Source organism: Cyprinus carpio, chromosome B4 (genome assembly GCF_018340385.1).
Source record: "Cyprinus carpio isolate SPL01 chromosome B4, ASM1834038v1, whole genome shotgun sequence".
NCBI lineage: Eukaryota > Metazoa > Chordata > Actinopteri > Cypriniformes > Cyprinidae > Cyprinus > Cyprinus carpio.
Window position 1 is genome coordinate 22,832,209 of NC_056600.1, and position 23,319 is coordinate 22,855,527.

Sequence of the window (23,319 nt, forward strand, 5' to 3'; positions counted from 1 at the left end):
ATAACAGTTAGTTCAAAACATAATCAATACCACATGATCACATTTTCTCTGTTTTGTTTGTCTGTTATAACTCAGTTACCACAGCCACACAAAATCTAAAATTAAGCGCTTAAGGGTCAAGATCCCAACTAAAGCAAACACTGACCACTATAATGGTGACACACAAATTGTGATTGTATTCTTTGGTGATTCTGCTTGTTAAAATCAGGTGTCTTCAATAATAGTCAATCATCACTCAATTAATCACCTAATTATCTCATTAACTTCAACACTGCTTCAGTGTAACTTTTAACACTACTTCAGTGTTTATATGAGTCCACACTCAGAGTGTTAAATTAACACTGGGGATTTTGCTGTGTACTGCACTTCTGTACCGCAGGTATACTTTCTACTGCACTTCTGTACCGCAGGTATACTTTCTACTGCACTTCTGTACCGCAGGTATACTTTCTACTGCACTTCTGTACCGCAGCTATACTTTCTACTGCACTTCTGTACCGCAGCTATACTTTCTACTATACTCCTGTACCGCAGGTATACTTTCTACTATACTCCTATACCGCAGGTATACTTTCTACTGGATTAGGTTTTACATATTACACAGTAAATTGACCATTTTACACTTTATATTGAGTGGACAGTTCCTGCAGTGTTGCCATGTAAGTACACTCTTATTAAAGTGTTACACAGAGGATTAGGTTTTACATATTACACAGTAAATTGACCATTTTACACTTTATATTGAGTGGACAGTTCCTGCAGTGTTGCCATGTAAGTACACTCTTATTAAAGTGTTACACAGAGGATTAGGTTTTACATATTACACAGTAAGTTGACCATTTTACACTTTATATTGATTGTACAGTTCCTGAGGATTTACCATGTAAGTACACTGGTATCACAAGGTGAAACTTTATAATTCAGCGTTAGCACTGCCAGGCTGCCAGGAATCATCATGATTTCCATTAATTTTCAGGCTATTTCAAACTGGTAACTGCAGTATTGAAGAATCCGTGTGGAAGTGTGAAAACTTGTGAGAGTACATGTTGTTACAAAATGAAGTTACGTGAAGTTAAGTGAAAAAAGTGTTGTTACCAATGTCCTGTTACACATTTGTACACATTATATTCAGTGGGTTGTTACATGTGAGTAGTTACACAAGCATTACAGCTGTAGATAATGTGTACCAGTGTGTACTTTGGTTACATGCTACGTACACATCTAGTTACCATGTAAGTTCACAGGTATTAGGGACACTTGATATAAAGTGGGACCAACTTATTTGTGATTCCTGCTGCTAATAATATCGGTCACTAAAATAAATTCTCACATAATTCAAGAAATATGTGCCTACAAGAACAAATATGACAAAACAACTGTACCAAGTTCTTTATTTACAGTACAAATGCTTATTTACAAGAAATATAACAAACCTCTGAAGAGATAAGAGAAACATACAAAATGTGGACTGGGATTGAGAACCACTGCTATTATCTATAATGCTTTAGTATTATGTGAAGCATTCGTAGTTTGTATTTTTAAGTCTATGTATAGATAAACATTATCTATAATATGAAAAAAGGTGAAAGTGAAAAAAAAGTGAAAGTAAAAAAAAAAGTGAAGGTAATATATTTATAGTCAAAATCTGTCAGTAGGTTAGTTGTGTATAGGTTTATACTGTTTTACTTCATTGTTGATTGTCTGTATTTATGTAGCACCGTGGTCCTGTGAGGCACGACTCGTTCCACTGTATGTCCACACATGTAGCAGAATGACAATAAAACTCAACTTGAACTTGCTGTAGACTGTAGTTCATAGATAAATGGTACATATAAATGATAAATGGTAGTCAAATGGTACATATTACTAGAGCCCGACCGATATGGGTTTTTTGACGCCGAGGCAGATAACAATATTAGGGAGTAAAAAAAGGCTGATATTGATATACCGGTCAATATTCTTGGTGTATATTATAGTACAGTACCAGTCAAAAGTTTGACACTTTCCCATTCGTGTGTCCAAACATTTGACTGGTACTTTTTTGCAATGATCACCATGGTTGTTTAAGAAATGAAAAGCTACACACTGCTAATATACCTTTGTGAAATAAATACAATTTAAGTTCACCCTCCGCGCGTCGGTAGCCCTCGGGATCGCTAGATCAGTCAGCGCCGGACCGTGAATGTAACCACCCATAACTTCTGAACCCCGGGGGCTATTGATGTGGGGGTGGTCTCATTCGAAAGAGTAACCTCTAGACCTACACTCGTTCGAGAGGGTTCCTCGAGCTGAAGGGATCCCCTGAATTTGGTGCGGTTTCGTCACGCTGTTACGGAGATGTGGCCATTCAAAGTTTCAATGGTATTCCATAGACTTAAGCTTTAAAGTGTTCACGCTCTGCTGGACAAACTAAGTAATTACACCATTTCAAGCATATTATCTGCATTATATATTCTGTAAAAAAATGTTCATATCGACGGCATATTCACTGATACTGATATATTGGCGACAGGCTCATATCGGCTGATAAAATCGGCAAAGGATATATCGGTCGGGCTCTACATATTACAAATGTGACACATACTGTACAGCAGGGGTTTCTAAGCGTATTGTTCTGCAGACTTCAGCTCCAATGTAATTAAATCCTCCAACACACCAGTCTGTAATTATCAACAATCCTGTACGCCTTGATGCTTCAGGTGTGTTTGACTGGGGCTAACACAAATAGACATATGACCAGAATGTGATTAAGATTTGATTGTGAGAATCTTCTGAAAGATCTTTTGTATTATATTTGGATGAGTACAGGTCTGTTCTGCCTGCTGTCTGGCCTCTCTGAGCTTGGTTTCATAATAACGCTTGTACTCTGTCATTTTATACTTGTTCAGTTGTTCCAGCTCTTTGATCTTGTCTTCTTTCTCTTGCTCAGACGCTGTCAGTGTCTCTATTCTCTCCTGGAGTTTCTTCACCTCTTCAGCAAATCTGGTCTCCAGGTCTCTCTGTATGTCTTGTAGTTTCTTCTCATACAGCTTCTTCAGTTCCTCTGGTTTAGTTTTCAGCATGAGCTCCACGTCCTGGTAAGAGTCACTGGTGTAATGTTCACCTCCATTAGCAGTGACTATAGCATCTACTTTCTGCAGGAGCTCCACCACCTGATTACGATCCTCCATGTCTTTATTGTTGAACACATGATGTCTTCCCCCACAGCGACTCAGGATTTCCTGCAGAGCCTCATTGGCTTCCATGAATTCTTCAATAGAGCCGGTCAGTTCATCTCCGTGAGTGAAGAGGACGATGGTGTGTTTATCTGCTTCTTCTCCAAATATGGCTCTGATCTTCTCCACTGAGTGTTTCTCTTCCTCAGTGAACATATCCACTTTAATGACCAGGATGATGGCGTGAGGTCAAGGTGCGGTCATGTTTATACACTTACTGATCTTCTGTATCAGAAGCTCCTCCTCTGAAATATCGGTGTCAAACATGCCCGGTGTATCTACTACTGTGATCTCTCTTCCAGCCACATCCTCTGTCTCTTTCGAGCACTCTTTAGTCACAGATGAAGGGCTTGTGAGGACTCTGAAGGCTTGTCTGCCCAGGATGGTGTTTCCGGAGGAGCTTTTACCTGCTCCAGTGATTCCCACCAGCACCAGTCTCATATTTACTGAAGAACAGTGAGAGAAAGAATACGAGCTCATCAATGAGCTACAACAGACTGACTGAGAATCAAGAGATTTCTCAATGTTTATACTCACATGTCGTTGGTTTATCCATAGACCAGCGCCTTCTTCCTACAAAGAGAAGAAAATAATTGAATTCATTTTCTTTATCTTTTAAAATAATCAAAAGTGTCCGTGAGGCAGCTTTTTGATTAAATACAAAGTCTAGTTTAATGCCTGATGTAATGAAATAGAATCTACTCTAAAGATACGGTTCTTTACACGTGGTGACAGTTCTGTTTAGAAGCGTATCATTCTGAAGAACCGTCCATATGCTGAGATGGTTCTTTGCATTAGACTTTATGGTCTTTTTAACAGCCTTCTTGTTTTTCGAGTCTGTAACTCTCAAAACCACATCATCACTGGTTTTCTGGAGCTCGAGACAGACAGTCAACAGTGTACTTATCTTCTCAACAGAAATACTGAACTTATGATCCATGTTGTTAGATCTATTTATTATTTTAAATATTACTTTATGCATAAGCATACATAGTTTGTGACTGGGTATGATTATGCATAAAGTAATATTTATTTATATTATAATATTTAGTTACTTTTAAAATGTATTTCATTACAGTATTTTGTTAGATTACTAAATTTCAGTAACTTAATCTAAACTCTTTGGAATACTTAAGGGGCATATTATCTTTGACGTCTTGTTTGTATGTTAACCACCTCTAAATTAAAATGGGTGGCATGAATGCATTTAAAACAACTATAAATGTGTAAATATTGTTATGAGATTAATGTTTTAAATACAACATTTTAAACGTAGAAATATAAAATGATGAGGAAAATATGTTTTTAAATATTAAACTAAAACCTCCAGTAGGTGGTGGCAAATCACTGTCTCAATGAAAGATTCATGGAATCACTCAGTTCGTTCAAAAGGACTGATTCATTCAGTGTGAATGTAATTGAATCATTCTCTCAGTTGATTCGTTCAAAACGCAGCTTCACCAAATGTTAATCGCAGAGACGCAACTCTCTAGCCATAAATTCTATTTACACCATGCAGGGAAAAAAGTAGTATTTTCTTTGCAACAAGTGCTAGTAATTAGATGCTATTAATACTTATTGCAAACAGTGTGTGATGGGAAAAGATTTAGCATTAAGTGGATTCAAACTCGGGTCGATCGTGTCAAAATCTTGTCACCATGTGTCTCAAATAGCTGTCTTTTAAACGATGTCAAGCCATACCAGATTTGCTCTTAGTGTAAATAGACCAGAACCATTTTTGTTGGTGCTACAAAGCAAATCAGACAATACTGTTCTTTTAATAAGTCACTAAATATTAACATTTGTTATGAATTTCATAAAATCAGCATCACATTTTCAATTGTGCTAATATTTGGCTAAACAGCACACTTCTTCCTCGACTTATATTACTTAACTATACATAGATATAGAAAAACAAGACCTTGTACAAAACAGAGACGAAGAACATCTCCAACTATTTCCATGATTCTATTCACAAAACATCTTATGGCTAAAAGCAGGTCATAACTTGCTGATTTAGGAGAAAAGCAGTGAAGAGGACTCCTAAGTAGTGTTGCCAACTTCTTTCAATGGAAAGTAGCTAAACCCCACCTGAAAAGTCGCTAAATGTCGTTAGATGACGTCATACGTTAATTAGCATATTCATGACGTAAGTGCATCGTATTGTCTTGCCTCCAGTGCTCACATACTGCATTTAAATGCAGCCAAATTCTCAATAAAACTGTTTTTATTATTATATTTTAATGTTTCTTTGTCAGACAATGGAATGAATATTAAAATGACTGAAACGCGGTCCATTAAGAATACATAACCAGCTCTCAAAGATATTAATCTGCACTAAAATCCTATTCACGACATTGTCTAATGAAATCAAACACACATACGATTAAGACAATGGTTGTGCTGTGATTTTGGCTATACTTGCATGTAAAATAGAGTTAGAAGCAACAGAATATGTTTTAACTGAAAGTGCTGCTCCTCTCTGCTGAACAGGGGTGCGTTTCCCAAAAGCATCGTTAGCCAACTATGGTCGCAAGTTCCGTCATTCCCAACGTAGTTCAACGATTCTGTGTTTCCCGAAACCATAGTTCAAACGAACATTCGCAAACTACATCACAGACTCGTGTCGTTGGAACAACAGCTCTTCACCTGTGGTTAGAGTCATAGTTCGTCGTTAGTTTGCTGTGTCTACGTTGTTGATTGCGCCGCACCTGGGCTGTGTTCTGTTCAGAGATATCGACCCTATGCCCTATTCCTTTCGAAGATTTCACCATCCACTCTGAGTGATTTGGAAGAAAGTTGTGGTGCGTAGATCTTACCTAATTCACCTTTAAATATTTAAATCACAAATTCAGTTTGAAACTATATAGCAGCATGGTCCTCGCAATTATTCTCCCTTCGAAGTGCCCTCTGAAAGCATTAATCATGCCGATTGGAACACAGCCTTCATTTCGTTTGTGCGAAGAAAAGGTGAGTTTGTCAAGTGAGTATTTTAAAACATACATAAACGCATATTTCTCATATAACAATATTGGTAACACAGTATGTTAGAGGTTTTCACTTGCCAAAATGTCCCCTGCCCCGCAGACTTAAATGAACACTTAATAAAAAAAATACTTTTGCAAACAGTATATATACTGTGTATGTATGTCTCCCAGCAGGCAGCTATCACCAAAGCCATGCACCCTCTTCAGCCACCTGCAAACTGCAGAAGTGACCCACACAAAAGAGTCAAAGAGTCTTCAAGCCATTTTGCTACAATGTCATTGAACATACCCTTGTGATCACACACTATTTGAACATTAATGGCTGGATATCTCTTCCTGTAAATGTACAAGGGCTCATTTACCACAGGGTTTGACACTGGGATAAGGGTGCCATCAGTAATGCCAATAACTCTGGAGATGTTGTCAATACTGTTGATTGGCCAGCTGGATTTCTTCAGGAGTTTGGGGGGAAATCAGGATGTTCTTCATAAGCTGTAACAGCAAAGGTGTTACTGCTGTCACAGTTTTGCTGACTGAAGATTTGCTGAGCCCCAGGCCATCACCCACCACCTCCATAAAATTTCCAACAGCATAATAATGCAGTGTAGCTAACAACTGAACTTAAGGCATTGTTTCTTCTTATTGTCCTCTGAAAATGTGAAGCCTGATGTTAGAGGCCCAGGGTGGAAAGGGCCTGATGTTAGAGGCCCAGGCAGGAGGGGGCCTGATGTTGAAGGGCCAGACTGGAGTGGGCCTGATGTTAGAGGCCCAGGGTGGATAGGGCCTGATGTTGAAGGGCCAGACTGGAGAGGGCCTGATGTTAGAGGCCCAGGGTGGAAAGGGCCTGATGTTAGAGGCCCAGGGTGGAGAGGGCCTGATGTTAGAGGCCCCGGGTGGAGAGGAGCCTGATGTTAGAGGCCCAGGGTGGATAGGGCCTGATGTTAGAGGCCCAGGGTGGATAGGGCCTGATGTTAGAGGCCCAGGGTGGAGAGGGCCTGATGTTAGAGGCCCAGGGTGGAGAGGGCCTGATGTTAGAGGCCCAGGGTGGAGAGGGCCTGATGTTAGAGGCCCAGGGTGGATAGGGCCTGATGTTGAAGGGCCAGACTGGAGAGGGCCTGATGTTAGAGGCCCAGGGTGGATAGGGCCTGATGTTGAAGGGCCAGACTGGAGAGGGCCTGGTGTTAGAGGCCCAGGGTGGATAGGGCCTGATGTTAGAGGCCCAGGGTGGAGAGGGCCTGATGTTATAGGCCCAGGGTGGAGAGGGCCTGATGTTAGAGGCCCAGGGTGGATAGGGCCTGATGTTGAAGGGCCAGACTGGAGAGGGCCTGATGTTAGAGGCCCAGGGTGGATAGGGCCTGATGTTGAAGGGCCAGACTGGAGAGGGCCTGATGTTAGAGGCCCAGGGTGGATAGGGCCAGATGTTGAAGGGCCAGACTGGAGAGGGCCTGATGTTAGAGGCCCAGGGTGGATAGGGCCTGATGTTGAAGGGCCAGACTGGAGACGGACTGATGTTAGAGGCCCAGGGTGGAAAGGGCCTGATGTTAGAGGCCCAGGGTGGATAGGGCCTGATGTTAGAGGCCCAGGGTGGAGAGGGCCTGATGTTAGAGGCCCAGGGTGGAGAGGGCCTGATGTTAGAGGCCCAGGGTGGATAGGGCCTGATGTTGAAGGGCCAGACTGGAGAGGGCCTGATGTTAGAGGCCCAGGGTGGATAGGGCCTGATGTTGAAGGGCCAGACTGGAGAGGGCCTGGTGTTAGAGGCCCAGGGTGGATAGGGCCTGATGTTAGAGGCCCAGGGTGGAGAGGGCCTGATGTTAGAGGCCCAGGGTGGAGAGGGCCTGATGTTAGAGGCCCAGGGTGGATAGGGCCTGATGTTGAAGGGCCAGACTGGAGAGGGCCTGATGTTAGAGGCCCAGGGTGGATAGGGCCTGATGTTGAAGGGCCAGACTGGAGAGGGCCTGATGTTAGAGGCCCAGGGTGGATAGGGCCTGATGTTGAAGGGCCAGACTGGAGAGGGCCTGATGTTAGAGGCCTAGACTGGAGAGGGCCTTATGTTAGAGGCCCAGGGTGGAGAGGGCCTGATGTTAGAGGCCCCGGGTGGAGAGGAGCCTGATGTTAGAGGCCCAGGGTGGATAGGGCCTGATGTTAGAGGCCCAGGGTGGATAGGGCCTGATGTTAGAGGCCCCCGGGGTGGAGAGGGCCTGATGTTAGAGGCCCAGGGTGGAGAGGGCCTGATGTTAGAGGCCCAGGGTGGAGAGGGCCTGATGTTAGAGGCCCAGGGAGGATAGGGCCTGATGTTGAAGGGCCAGACTGGAGAGGGCCTGATGTTAGAGGCCCAGGGTGGATAGGGCCTGATGTTGAAGGGCCAGACTGGAGAGGGCCTGGTGTTAGAGGCCCAGGGTGGATAGGGCCTGATGTTAGAGGCCCAGGGTGGAGAGGGCCTGATGTTAGAGGCCCAGGGTGGAGAGGGCCTGATGTTAGAGGCCCAGGGTGGATAGGGCCTGATGTTGAAGGGCCAGACTGGAGAGGGCCTGATGTTAGAGGCCCAGGGTGGATAGGGCCTGATGTTGAAGGGCCAGACTGGAGAGGGCCTGATGTTAGAGGCCCAGGGTGGATAGGGCCAGATGTTGAAGGGCCAGACTGGAGAGGGCCTGATGTTAGAGGCCCAGGGTGGATAGGGCCTGATGTTGAAGGGCCAGACTGGAGAGGGCCTGATGTTAGAGGCCCAGGGTGGAAAAGGGCCTGATGTAGAGGCCCAGGGTGGATAGGGCCTGATGTTAGAGGCCCAGGGTGGAGAGGGCCTGATGTTAGAGGCCCAGGGTGGAGAGGGCCTGATGTTAGAGGCCCAGGGTGGATAGGGCCTGATGTTGAAGGGCCAGACTGGAGAGGGCCTGATGTTAGAGGCCCAGGGTGGATAGGGCCTGATGTTGAAGGGCCAGACTGGAGAGGGCCTGGTGTTAGAGGCCCAGGGTGGATAGGGCCTGATGTTAGAGGCCCAGGGTGGAGAGGGCCTGATGTTAGAGGCCCAGGGTGGAGAGGGCCTGATGTTAGAGGCCCAGGGTGGATAGGGCCTGATGTTGAAGGGCCAGACTGGAGAGGGCCTGATGTTAGAGGCCCAGGGTGGATAGGGCCTGATGTTGAAGGGCCAGACTGGAGAGGGCCTGATGTTAGAGGCCCAGGGTGGAAAGGGCCTGATGTTAGAGGCCCAGGGTGGATAGGGCCTGATGTTAGAGGCCCAGGGTGGAGAGGGCCTGATGTTAGAGGCCCAGGGTGGAGAGGGCCTGATGTTAGAGGCCCAGGGTGGATAGGGCCTGATGTTGAAGGGCCAGACTGGAGAGGGCCTGATGTTAGAGGCCCAGGGTGGATAGGGCCTGATGTTAGAGGCACAGGGTGGAGAGGGCCTGATGTTAGAGGCCCAGGGTGGAGAGGGCCTGATGTTAGAGGCCCAGGGTGGAGAGGGCCTGATGTTAGAGGCCCAGGGTGGAGAGGGCCTGATGTTAGAGGCCCAGGGTGGATAGGGCCTGATGTTAGAGGCCCAGGGTGGATAGGGCCTGATGTTAGAGGCCCAGGGTGGAGAGGGCCTGATGTTAGAGGCCCAGGGTGGAGAGGGCCTGATGTTAGAGGCCCTGGGTGGATAGGGGCCTGATGTTAGAGGCCCAGGGTGGAAAGGGCCTGATGTTAGAGGCCCAGGGTGGATAGGGCCTGATGTTAGAGGCCCAGGGTGGATAGGGCTTAATGTTGAAGAGCCAGACTGGAGAGGGCCTGATGTTAGAGGCCCAGGGTGGAACGGGCCTGATGTTGGAGGCCTGAACTTTGAAGGCAAAGGCCTGGTTGATGCACATGTATCTATACCTCAAAGGTATCCTATCCTTCCAATGCAACAGGCCCCAGGATGGCCAAAACTTTCTCTTCCTCTGTAGGGAGAGGAGGAACTGAATTGATACCCCATCAGTCTTGTTTGCTTCCCTCTTATGTGCCGCAGCTCTCCGTTTTTTCACACTTGCGAAGTCCCCCCACTTATTCCTGACTTCTTCTGGGCTTTGTTCGTATCCATAGCCAGCATCATTTATTTTTTGAGTGATTTCTGCCCAGATTTTATTTTTGTCAGTATTTGTAATGCAGTATTTTTTCAGATTTGAAAATAGCTGGCCTTTATTATTTTCCACCTCCTCCAAAAGAACTGCAATTTCATGCTTTGAAAAATGGGGTTTTTGTGTCATTTTCATTAACACATGGCTGAATGGCAAGGAGACTTAAATAGGAAAAATTAAACAAAATAAGCAACAGATGTCCACAACACTACATCACAGTTTTTAAAAACTTTTTTCAACTGTGCTTATGTAGGCCTATCAATATTAAATAAGAAATGGTATTTATATGAAATTGTGAAATTATAGACATTGGGATCAGAAAAGAGCACATTTTTAAATCTCTGTGCATATATGTATATAATATATTGCAGAACAAATGAATGATTCGTTATTACTCGACTCCTATTACTCGAGTCAAAGAAAAGACCATATTAAATATTAAAAAGATCAAATAAAACCATATTACTGTTAGGTGGCAGTATGTGCTCATGGCTCCAGTCAGCCATTAGATCGAAGAAGAAGAAGAACGACAGCTCAAACCAACATAGTTTGAACGATGGATCTGCGACACCAGTACCATGGTTTCGGGAAACAGTCGTGACTAGCTCGTTTCCATAACGATGCATCGTACTAGGGTGGTTAATCAGCGAGTTATGTAGTTGTACGTGAAACGCACCCCAGAACAGATGCAGAGAGAAAGGCGTGTGCTGGGAAAGAGAGACCTCGCGCTTGTGCGGTAGTACCGGAGAGTCTCAGAGACTAAATAAGGTTTGTCCAAGAAAGTCGCTAGATTTGTCGCTAGTCGATTTTTTCGGAAAAAGTCGCTAAGGGGGTCTGAAAAGTCGCTAAGTTGGCAACACTGCTCCTAAGACACTAAGATCAAACCACAAACTATCCTAAAAAAGCTGTTGCTGGAAATCTGCCTCTGAACATAAACATTTGTTGACAATGAGCTTTTATAAAGGTATCGCCTTTGGTTTTGGAGGTTATCCTAACTCCAAATTCTCCTTTGATTATATCCTTGTTTTCATTAACAGCTGGGCAAGAAGTAACGCCTGTGCTTGTGTCCAGTTTGGTTTCTTTTACGTTTGCATACTATTAGTCATGATTATTCCACTCTGTTAATTAAAAGGATAGCTGTTTATACAGTAGGTGGCCATCCAAAACATTGCTTCTACCGCCGCTCATACCGCCGCCGCGGCGTCTGCAAAGTGCATTTGCAGCTTTTGACCGCTGAGTGGCACTTTAATCACAAGTTTTCAAACAAGCGCATCAAAGCACATTTTTACAAATAGACGTCAGTTTTGCCTCACCGATGTGTTATATTTGACTGCAGTCGGGGAAAATGAAAGAAAAAATATTTAATATTCACAGATGAAAGTTTAGTCCTTATGAAGATATGCGCGTTTCTTAGAACGAATTCAAGCAGGATAAATGTCAAGCCTATGAGCCTGTGCTTATATTTTCTCTACACCATATTTTAGATTTGACACATTTAAATAGCGTGCAGTATTATTTATATAATATGAATTGTGTGTTATATTATTCAAAAGAAATTGTGGTTTACTTTGCATCGGAGCATTAAGAGTGGTAGCATAGTGAGCTAGGCTTGCGTGTTTTATAAATTATTTTCTTTATCTTGGTAAAACGTGAGGCACTGTATAATTTCGCTCCCATTATTTAGGCCTAATTAAAACAAGAAATGAATAAATTAAACCTGCACGATTTAACTAAATCATTGAAACTCTAAAGAATGGACGGATTAATAAAACGTCCTCATGATGGGCGCAGCTGAGCAGCGACATGTGAAGACGTGTTCTTGTGAGCTCTGCTTGGATTGAACATTTATTTAATTTTCCCACTCTCCTTTTCGGTGCGAACCTGTCTCTAGTGTGCCTAGGTCTTCGAATTAGTAGAATTTTTTTTTTTTTTAGTCCAAGGCTGCTCAAAATGCCTAAATCGCACAAGCCGAGGCCAGGGCCTGATGCCCCAGACTTGCCTGATGTGGATCCGCCCACGGAGGTGGGGTCAGGGTCGGATCTCGGTGCAATTATGGCTGCCATAAAGCAAACGGAGCAGAATGTGCTAGTCAAGATCGACTCGTCTGTGATGGCAGCTGCAGGTGAATTACACAAGAAAAATTGACAACTTAGCAAGTGATTTAAGGACAGAAATCCTGAATGTGCGCGCAGAGTTTGCGAAGGTTATTGAAGAAATACAGAAAGAAAGCGCCACATTATCAACCCGCATTGATGATCTTGAGGAGAAAGCTAATGGCCAGGCTAACCGTGTTGTAGCACTTGAAGCTCAAGTTGATACGTTATCTACTCAAGTTGCCCGGTTGGTAGATAAGACCGATGATCTGGAGTCACGGCAGCGGCGAGATAACTGCAAACTAATCGGTGTTGAAGAGGGATTCGGAAATATATGACCGGAGAGAGCCGTGGCTGAACTGTTAAAGGATGCGCTAGCCCTCGACTATACGCCGACGCTTGATCGGGCGCATAGGAGCCTGCAGCTGAGGCCAAAGGATGGGGATGCCCCGAGACCAATAATCGTCAAGTTCCACTACTTTCAGGAGAAAGTGGATGTTCTTCGGAAGGCCATGGGAGCAGGTCCCATCACTCACAATGGGAAGCGTTTTTACATCTACCCAGATTACTCAGCCGCCGTCAGGAAAAAGAGAGCAGCCTTTACCGAGGTGAGAGGATTGCTTCGCTGGTGTACGGGCGTGAAATATGATCTCCTGTATCCAGCTACATTAAAGATCACGGCCCCAGCTGGCGAGCAGATGTCTGTCGAAGACCCGATCAAGGCAAAGCACTACATTGAGAGTAATTTGCGTTCACGGGAAACGGAGGGAGAGTGACAGTTAATTCACTGACCATAACAGGTATCACGCTGCATGTTAGCATTGCTGTAGTCTGTGCAGGCTTTGACTGGTAAACGTCGCCACACTACAGTTGGATGCATTTTATGTTTGGACAATGCATAGCTTATTACAATATGTTGAGATTTTATGTGGACATCATGTGGCCTGGAGAATATTTTATTTAAGAATATCTTCCTCATTGTTTCTCCCTTTTCTCTGCCACGTCAGTGTGGATAGCGCTGAGTCTCAATTTGTCACTATAACCCTAATGGTACTTTTATTTTTGTTTTCTAATGTAGTTTGTTTAATTAATCCCATTATTACCACCAGTGTCATTAATTTTATTTGATTTTACTCTTTTCTTGTGGGATTATCTTCCAACTTTGAATGTTTGAAACCGTATCAGCCTGTAAACAGATGGGTACTGGCATGCATGTAGCAATAATAGTGTTGAGATAAGGGTCCTATTACATTTTGTTCTACCCTTGCTGAGTTCATGTAAGAGTTGAAGTTAGTGTAAACGTGTTATATGCCTAGGAGAGAGAGGAGAGTTTTCAGGGCAGTCTCAGGTTTAAGGAAGACCAGCCCAGGGGCCCAGGATGGTAAGAGGTTTATCTATGTTTATCTGTTCATTTTTGTTAGTTTTGTTTTGGGTTTATTTGTGGTTTATGATTTGACTCAAACAGGCATTGAAGTACTGAGGTATAGCCAACGTGTAGGACTGGTTCATTATCAATTGTGGCACTATGATTCTGGATAATGTAAATAGCCAACAAAAAGCGGTTTCATTTATTAGCTGGAACGTCAAAGGGCTGAATAATATGGTTAAAAGGAGCAAAGTATTTAGTCATTTGAAATCATTCAAACCTGATGTAATTTTCCTACAGGAGACGCACTTAAACATTAACTCCCATAAAAGACTAAGCTGTAAATGGATTGGACAAATATATCATTCTCGTTTTAACTACAAAGCCAGGGGAAGGGCAATCCTAATTAGGAAGGGGATTCCATTTGAACACTCTAAAGTAATATCAGATGCTAATGGCAGATATATTGTTGTAGTGGGCAAGCTATTTAACACACCATTAATATTCGCTAATATCTATGGACCTAACTGGGACAATGCACAATTCTTTCTTAATTTTTTTTCGACTCTCCCAGACCTTAACTCCTACAAGCTAATTCTAGGTGGAGACTTTAATTGTGTCCTCCATCCTCAGTTGGACAGGTCAAGCGTAAGGTCGAACAATACTTTTTCGTCAGCTGCAGTGGCTATTAATTCTCTCCATCGTTCTTACGGCTTATCAGACCCTTGGCGTATAAAAAATCCAACTACGAAGCAATTTTCTTTTTTCTCTCCTGTTCATCATAGTTACTCCAGGATTGATTACTTTATTGTCAATAACCAGCTATTACCCTTAATTTCCAGCACCAAATATCACAGTATAGTGATATCAGATCACAGCCCAGTACAGATGGATTTAGTTTTCCCAGGCAATGTAGCGCCCCAACGAACATGGCGGCTAGATCCCCAATTACTTTTATGTGAACACTTCAGAATATTTCTCAACAATCAGATCGACTTCTTTTTGGAATTTAATGACACTCAGGATGTGTCAAGGGGAGTTTTGTGGGAGTCTATGAAAGCCTATATTAGGGGCCAAGTTATTTCTTATGTGGCACATAGAGATAAGGAGCGTTCTAAACAACTTAAAGGACTGGCTGACAAAATTGCAGATATTGACAAGCGCTATGCTCTTTTACCTACGCCAGATCTTTTTAAGGAGAAATTATTGCTGCAAACAGAATTTAACACGCTTATAACATGGAAAGCCGAGAAAAATATTTTTAAATCCAGACAGGTATATTATGAGCATGGAGATAAGGCTGGGAGGCTCCTTGCACTACAGCTCAAACAGCAGTCGGCTGAACAAATGATTTCAGGAATTGAAATAGGTGCTGACTCGATATCCCACAATCCTCGAGTCATTAATGACCAGTTTAAACAATTTTATTCTACCCTATATCAATCAGAGGTGGGTAGTGACTCGTTAGAGATCTACTCATTTCTTGATTCGCTGGATCGCCCCAAGCTTTCTCCAGATGCTCAGTCATCTCTAGAGCAGCCGTTGTCGCTTGAGGAAATAGCGAGTGCCATCAAGTTGTCTCGGACAGGAAGGGCGCCAGGTCCGGATGGTTTCCCCGTGGAGTTTTACAAGGAATTCTCTTCTAAACTCACACCCATCCTGAAATCAGTCTATGATGAAGCTTTGGCTACTGGAAATCTGCCGCAGACGCTTACCCAGGCCACGATTTCAGTCTTACTAAAGAAAGATAAGGATCCTGTACAGTGTAGTTCATACAGACCAATAAGCCTTCTGTGTTGTGACTATAAGATTTTAACCAAAACTCTTGCACAAAGGTTAGACCCTATTATTTCCACCATTATTGATGAGGACCAAACAGGCTTCATTCCCGGACGGCAATCATTTTCTAATGTGAGAAGACTATTTAATGTGATTTTTCCCCCCATTCAATGATACATCCAGAAGTTATTCTGAGCCTTGACGCTGAAAAGGCGTTTGACAGAATCGAATGGACCTATCTTTTCGCAGTTTTAGAAAAATTCGGCATGGGGCCTACTTTCTGTAGGTGGATCAAAGTTTTATATGCCACCTATGGCGGCAGTCAGGACAAATGGTCTGATCTCGGAATACTTTCCGCTCTACAGAGGAACAAGGCAGGATTGCTGCCTGTCGCCCTTCCTGTTTGACATTGCGATCGAACCACTGGCAATTGCTAACAGATTTGATGGGAGGATTAAGAGTATATCCAGGGGTGAAATAAAACATAAAACTTTGCTTTATGCCGATGATCTCCTTTTACAGACATCAGACCCAATTAAGAGTATGCCCCATCTTCTCTATTGGCTACAAAAGTTTAGTAACATATCGGGATATAAAGTTAATTTGTCAAAATCTTTATTGTTTCCATTAAATAATCTGGCAAAACAGATCACTTATGAAAATTTGCCTTTTAAAATTGAAAATGACAAATTTACTTATTTGGGAATAGAAATAGCTGGCTCAATTAAGGCTATTTTCCAGTATAACTACAGGTCTATTTTAGATCGTACCAAAACTGATCTGGATAGGTGGTCAAAAACTCCACTCTCCCTGGCAGGACGGATAAATGCAGTGAAGATGACTGTACTGCCCAGGTTTCTTTATTTATTTCAAATGATTCCCATTTTTCTCCCCAAATCCTATTTTGCTCAGTTGGACCGCTGTATCTCTTTGTTCATATGGAACAAAAAACCTGCACGTATGAAGAAAGCAAGCCTGGAGAGAGCTAAATCTGATGGGGGTTTGGGTTTACCTAATTTCTTGTTCTATTATTGGGCAGCCAATATTGTTAAGCTGACATACTGGATAACCATGTTCGCAGATAAGGAGGGTCCAGTCTGGACTGATATGGAACTGAAAGCTACACTCCCAGTTTCTCCGATTTCGATCTTAACTGCCCCTCTCCCACTAAATATTAAATTAACTGAGCTGAACTCAAATTTGGTGGTTCAGAATTGAATTAAGATCTGGGGTCAATTCAGAAAACATTTTAATTTGATAAATACATGTAGCTTCTCTCCAATAATGTTTAATCATCTTTTTGTACCATCTTAAATAGACCATTCATTTGCAGCTTGGCACAGAAGTGGCTTGGTCTTCTTTCGAGATCTCTTCACTGAGGATGGCTTTGTTTCATTTAAATCTTTATGTGAAAACCATAATTTACCTAAGTCTCACCACTTTAGATACCTTCAGGCTCGGAGTTTTGCCTCTAAATTTTTCTCAGGGTACCCATCTCCACCCTCTAAAGACCTACTGTATTTGGTTCTTAATGTGAGTCAACCTACTAAAAGAGCAATATCAAAAATTTATGCATTAATTCTTGATAGCTGCCCTCATACATGGGACAAAATCAGGGCAGCGTGGAAGGAGAGTTTGGAGAAATGATACCGGAAGACATCTGGAAAAATACCATACAGCGCATACACACATCTTCTCTCTGTATTAGACATGGCTTGATTCAATTTAAGGTTGTCCACAGGTTGCATTACTCAAACGACAGATTGTCTAAATTATACCCTAATGTTGAACCGAACTGTCCTAGATGTCACTATTCTCCTGTTTCTTTGGGGCACATGTTTTGGTCATGTCCATCTTTGTATGATTTTTGGTCATCAGTTTTTCAATCACTGTCAGTTATATCTGGCGAAACACTGCAACCTGACCCCTTGACAGCTATCTTCGGTGTAGCACGTGATGAGCTAAAGCTCTCCCACCTCCATAAAAATGCAATAGCTTATGCTTCGTTGCATGCCCGCCGTCTGATACTGTTGAACTGGAAGGCGAAAAACCCTCCTTCTTACGTCCATTGGATTAGAGAGGTGATGTTGGGATTAGCTCTGGAAAAGATTAGGTATACAGTGCACGGCTTGGAGGGTAAATATGACAGAACCTGGTCACAGTTCATAACTCATATCACACTGTAAAACCTGACAAGTCACAGTAACTCAAACCATTTGAGTAAACAGATTGCCTTTACTTAAACCATATAAGTTTTAAAACTTTGCAATTATGTAATCAAGTGATTAATTAAGTTCTGATTGAGCTTTAGTGATGAACAGCTGCTGTTAACAAACAGAATCACCAGCACCACTTATTAGTAACCAGACTGACTTTATTTCTGTCAGACGTCTACAGAAGATCTTATTGAGAATTAACTAAGGTTTAGATGTTGATTTATTGTTTCATTTGAAGTAACCATGTTAGAGATCAGTGTTTGCTTTAGTTGGGCTCTTGACCCTTGACTTCTGTCTTAGATTATTATTTTTTTGGACGTTGTAACCATGTGTTTTTGAAACATGTTTGTTATAACTCAAAAAACCCAGAGAAAATATGATCAGGTATTGGTTGTTATACAGCATATTGGTGATGATAATCATCAATTAAGGAGCTGTTCAGAGTTCAAAATCTTACTAAATAGGTGTTCTATAGTTAGTTCAGTTGATTACAATGAAAGCCATTCAAAAAGTCAGTGGTTCTTTCATAATTAGTTAATATAAAGGACTTTCCAAACAGTTTGGTCTTCTATGGTGTCAATTAGTCACACACAGACATCAATAATCAGAATATGAACCTCAACAATGGTTATGAAAAAAAAAAAAACATGCTGCAATGCATGCTGGGTACTATTGTAGTACAAAACCCATCCATGGCTCCCAGCATGCTCTGCTGCATTGTTTTTTTTTTATTTATTTTTTTATGGTCACCATTGTTGAGGTTCATATGCTGATTATTGATGTCTGTGTGTGACTAAGTAACACCACAGAAAACCAAACTGTTTTGAAAGTTCTTTATATTAACTGATTACCACAGAACCACTGGCTCTTAGAATCACTTTTACTGTAATCAATCCAACTAATTACACAACACCTATTTCATCAGAGATTAGACTTCAAACAGTTCAATAATCAATGATTATCATCACCAATATACAGTATAACAACCAACATCTAGGTACAAGTTAGATTAAAAAAAATGCTAACCTGAATGCACTGTAAGTTGCTTTGGATAAAAGCAGCTTCTAAGAGTGTGAGTGTGTGTATAACACCTGATGATATTTTCTCTGGGCTTTTGAGTCACAACAAATGGTTACAACAGCCAAAGAAAAAACTAAGACAGAAATCAAGGATCAAGAGCCCAAGTAAAGCAAACACTGATCTCTAACATGGTTACTTTAAATGAAAACATAAATCAACATCTAAACCTTAGTTAATTCTCAATAAGATCTTCTGTAGACTTCTGACAGAAATAAAGTCAGTCTGGTTATTAATAAGTGGAGCTGGTGATGCTGTTTGTGGGGGTTGTTTAATCAGATCTTGAGAGATTTAATGTATTTTATTTCAGTTTATTTTATCTAAGACTGTGTCTGAAGTCAGTTGTAGTTCTTGTGTTTCTCTTTTCTTCAGTAATTCTGTTTGTTAACAGCAGCTGTTCATCACTAATTCACAATTATCACTCAGTTAATCACTTACTTATTTAATTGCAGTGTATATCTTCTTTCAGTGAACTCAACTGAATTAAGTTCAGAGTACTCACAACTATTAGTTTTAAAACTTAAATGGTTTAAGGCAATCGGTTTCCTCAAATGGTTTGAGTTAACATAACTTGTCAGGTTTTAGTGAGGCTGTGCCTGAAGTCAGTTGTAGTTCCTTTCTCTCTTCTCTTCAGTAATTCTGTTTGTTAACAACAGGTGTTCATCACTAATGCTCAATTATCACTCAATTAATCACTTAATTACTTAATTGCAATGTATATCTTCTTTCAGTGAACTCAACTGAATTAAGTTCAGAGTACTCATAACTATTAAGTTTTAAAAACTTAAATGGTTTAAGGCAATCGGTTTCCTCAAACGGTTTGAGTAAACCTAACTTGTCAGGTTTTTAAGGATATCTGTTTACTCAAACGGTTTGAGTTAAGTTACTTGTCGGGTTTTACAGTGCAAGAATCTTTTTATTTGTTGGTAATTTAGTTTCTTGCTCTTTTCTCTGACTGCCGTCCCTAGTCTCCTCAATGCCTGCATTCTGATTGTTAGGATTTTTTTTATTTTTTTTATTTATTTATTTTTTTTGTCTATACTTGTTTTCTTCTTTGTGGGGATGCCACCTGGATGGGGGTGGGGGGTGAAGTTCACACAACCTTTGTAAGAAATGCTGAACTTATGTCAATGTTTTGTTGAAAATCATAAATAAAGTTGCAAAAAAAAAAAAAAAAAAAAAAAAAAAAAAAACGTCCTCATGATTAAACTCAAGTTCTCTCATTATAATCAACGAAATACACACGATGTAAAAAAGAGCTTCATTAATTGACAACCTCAGTGATTTTAAATGGAGTCTTCTTTACTTGCTTTCATATAATTTAAGGAAAGTTTAAAAAAAATTGCAGCCACATTTAAATGCAGGTTTGTATAATATTCAGTAAAATATCAGAGTGCAAGATTTGCTCTGCATGATGCTGAGTGCACATGCAGCATTTATTCTTATTTGTCTACATATTTTATCTTCATTACAAATCTTGTTTGGTTTTATTTTGGATAATTGCATGTAAAAAAATTATTTACTTTGTAATGCATATGCAAAATGTGAATTATTATTCATATTCAAGTGTTTGTGCGAAAATTATTAGGCATGCATGACAGGGAGGCGCCCTCTCGGTCACGTAAATTTTTTCCTAATAATGAAATAACTGAAAATCTGGGTGTCTCACATACATGAGAAATATATCTACAGAAAGCTTGAAAAGTCTTTTAAACGAATCAATTCAGAAACGAAAGCATTATGTAATCTGTGAAGGTTGTATTTCTCTTTAAAGCCGCGTTCATGTGGAGAGAGCCAGCACTGTGAATTTATTCTTGCAGCCGACAAGAAAACATTTGTTTATTAATAAATAATTAAAATGTCTCCTTTTTCACAATTATTGGGCTACTTCTGCCTGTGCTTTGTGGCAAACTTAATGCATGTGCTTGAGCGCGGAATATATTAAGGCTCATTATGGATTATAGATGTAAATTTAATATAAACCTGCGATTAGTTGAATAATGACAAATGAACGACTAGTAACTAGGGGATTTTTTTAGGCCATAGGCCTATCGCCCAGGCCTAATGCAACAGGTAGCATTTTTTTTTTTTTGCTATTCAGTAGTCAACATTTGAAGTGGATCAAAACCTTTCTTTAACATTAATTCTAAAACCAAAGTGACAGGCATTTGTCCTATCTGAACCTGTTCTGCAAGTTTGAAACCCTCATAAGACACTGTCCATTTGAAAGACCAAGAGATTCACACCTTTATCTCGACCCCCACAAGCTATACAGAACTACCCCAGCCCCCTCCAGCTGAACTGAACTCGGTCTGTTTTGGGGCTCTGAGGAACTGTGTGTTGTCATGTTACTGGGGTGAAACATGCCTGCACTCACAGCAGCCCTACTCTTTTTAGTCATTATTTTCCCGCAGCCCATTTTATTATTATCACTAGACCAAAATAATAACAAATTATCAATTGATAATTATTTTTGCGAAAATCATTGTTATTTGTGAACATAGGTGTTTGAGGAAGGCTTTAAGACCAAGCGGAATCCTCCGTCAGCTGCTCCCGCTTCACAGCGCGCGGGACTCGCGCTAACTGACCCAACATTTAGCAAGACAGGAAAACATTAAGTCTGCCTGAAGGAAGACGTATTTCATTGTAAGTTAATGCTGTTAAATAGGGAGTTAAAGAGAGAGAGAGAGAGAGAGAGAGAGAAAATACCTAGTGTAGGCTATTCTTAAACTTGGATCTCATTATATTGAAGTACAAATCCAAACACCAGAAGCAACCTACACTCTCAGTGTTCTTTCACTGAAAAGTATGCATTTTATTTATTCACAGGCTATATGGTTGAAATAATATTTTAGTTGAAAACTTTAATTGCCATTGTTTAAAAAAAATGCATCATAGAAACGTTTCATAGACCTTCAGTTGTCATGCTTTAAAATCCCATGCCATTTGTAATTTCACTGTATTTTCACCTCCTAAATTACTACCCCAATTCTACAATGGTAAAATTTATTCAGGCCGATGGCGTTTTTTTATGACATTATTTATTTTTATTTTTATTTTTAGAATAATTGTATCCTACATAAATGGGTGAATCAAAACAAATATAACTTTTTAACTGCAGGCAGATATAGGCCTATATTATTGTACATTACAAATATTTGGATCGTCCCTTATTCTGTCCCTTATTTTATTAAAGAATAAATTCTTCAAGAATAAACATTATAAATAAATAATTTATAATAATAATTATAAATGAATAATAATGCGAGAGATTAACAGATTTAAAAAAGAAAAAAAATGGGTGCTTGGTTTCAGAAAAGGAATACAGCTCGTAAAAAATGCTATGATGAAAAAGTCATGCTAACTTATTAATTCATAGAAATAATTTAAGCAATTAAAATCTTTTTTTATACTAGACTCAACCTGAATTTCAATACTATTAAACTGACTTTAAAATCCTCACGGTTTTGTAACGGTAAAATGTCAAAGTACATGTTAAGTCTAAATGAACTTAATGTCTTATATAGTGTCTTATATAGTATCTGAAGACCTTGATTGTGTGTTAGCATAAAACTAACAATATATATATATCTATTTTTTTTTTTTTTAAATGAACAATTCCTGTATAAAATGTGACAGCAACCTTTATATCAAACATTTTGAAATCGTCCACAGCTGAGTAACGCGAGAGGTGAATGTAGGGCTGGACAATAATTCAATATCAATATGTATCGCGATATAATTTTTTTCAATAACGGTGATATGGTTTTTAAGCACATTTCCGATATTTCTATATACCAGTGTTTCCCATACATTGATTTATTTGTGGTGTTTGACTTCGTTGAATAAATATGACCACTGCACGTCTCAAAATCAAAACACGTCGCGGGTGTTTTTCAGAAAAGTTTTGAAGGCATTTTCATTTTATCTGATAAAGAAGCGTTCATAAGCGGAGCTGCTTTAATTAATAGCCGTTACTGGAGAAACCGCTGGGTCTACCACTCTCACAGCGCCTCCTGCTGGCAGACAATCAGTTTGCATTTAAGCCCGGGCTCCAGCAACATGCCTTTTCTTTTTTTTTTTTTCCTGCAGCAACTCAAGAGCACTCTTCATACTCTTTACACTGACTAAAACACATTTGTTTCAATCTATATCCAAAGTACTGCAAAAACAGTTAAATTTGAAATATTTTTACTATTTAAAATAACTGTTTTATTTTAAAATGTAGTTTATTCCTGTGATCAAAGCTGAATTTTCAGCATCATTACTCCAGTCTTGACATGATCTTCAGAAATCATTCTATTATGCTGATTTGCTGACTATCAATATTTAAGAGAGTTCAGTACTTTCTTTTCAGGATTCTTTGATGAATAGAAAGATCCAAAGATCAGCATTTATCTGAAACATAAAGCTTTTGTAACATTACATTTTGATTACATTTGATTTGATTACACTATTCCATTCAAAAGCTTTGAGTCAGCATCATTTCTTTCTTTCT

At 40.6% G+C, this 23,319-nt stretch overlaps 1 pseudogene; it reads right to left on the reverse strand.

Annotated features, from left to right (window-relative positions):
• Positions 1-1,420: 1,420 nt before the first annotated feature.
• The window catches only part of LOC109111563, a 49,873-nt pseudogene continuing 27,974 nt past the window's right edge, over positions 1,421-23,319 (reverse strand).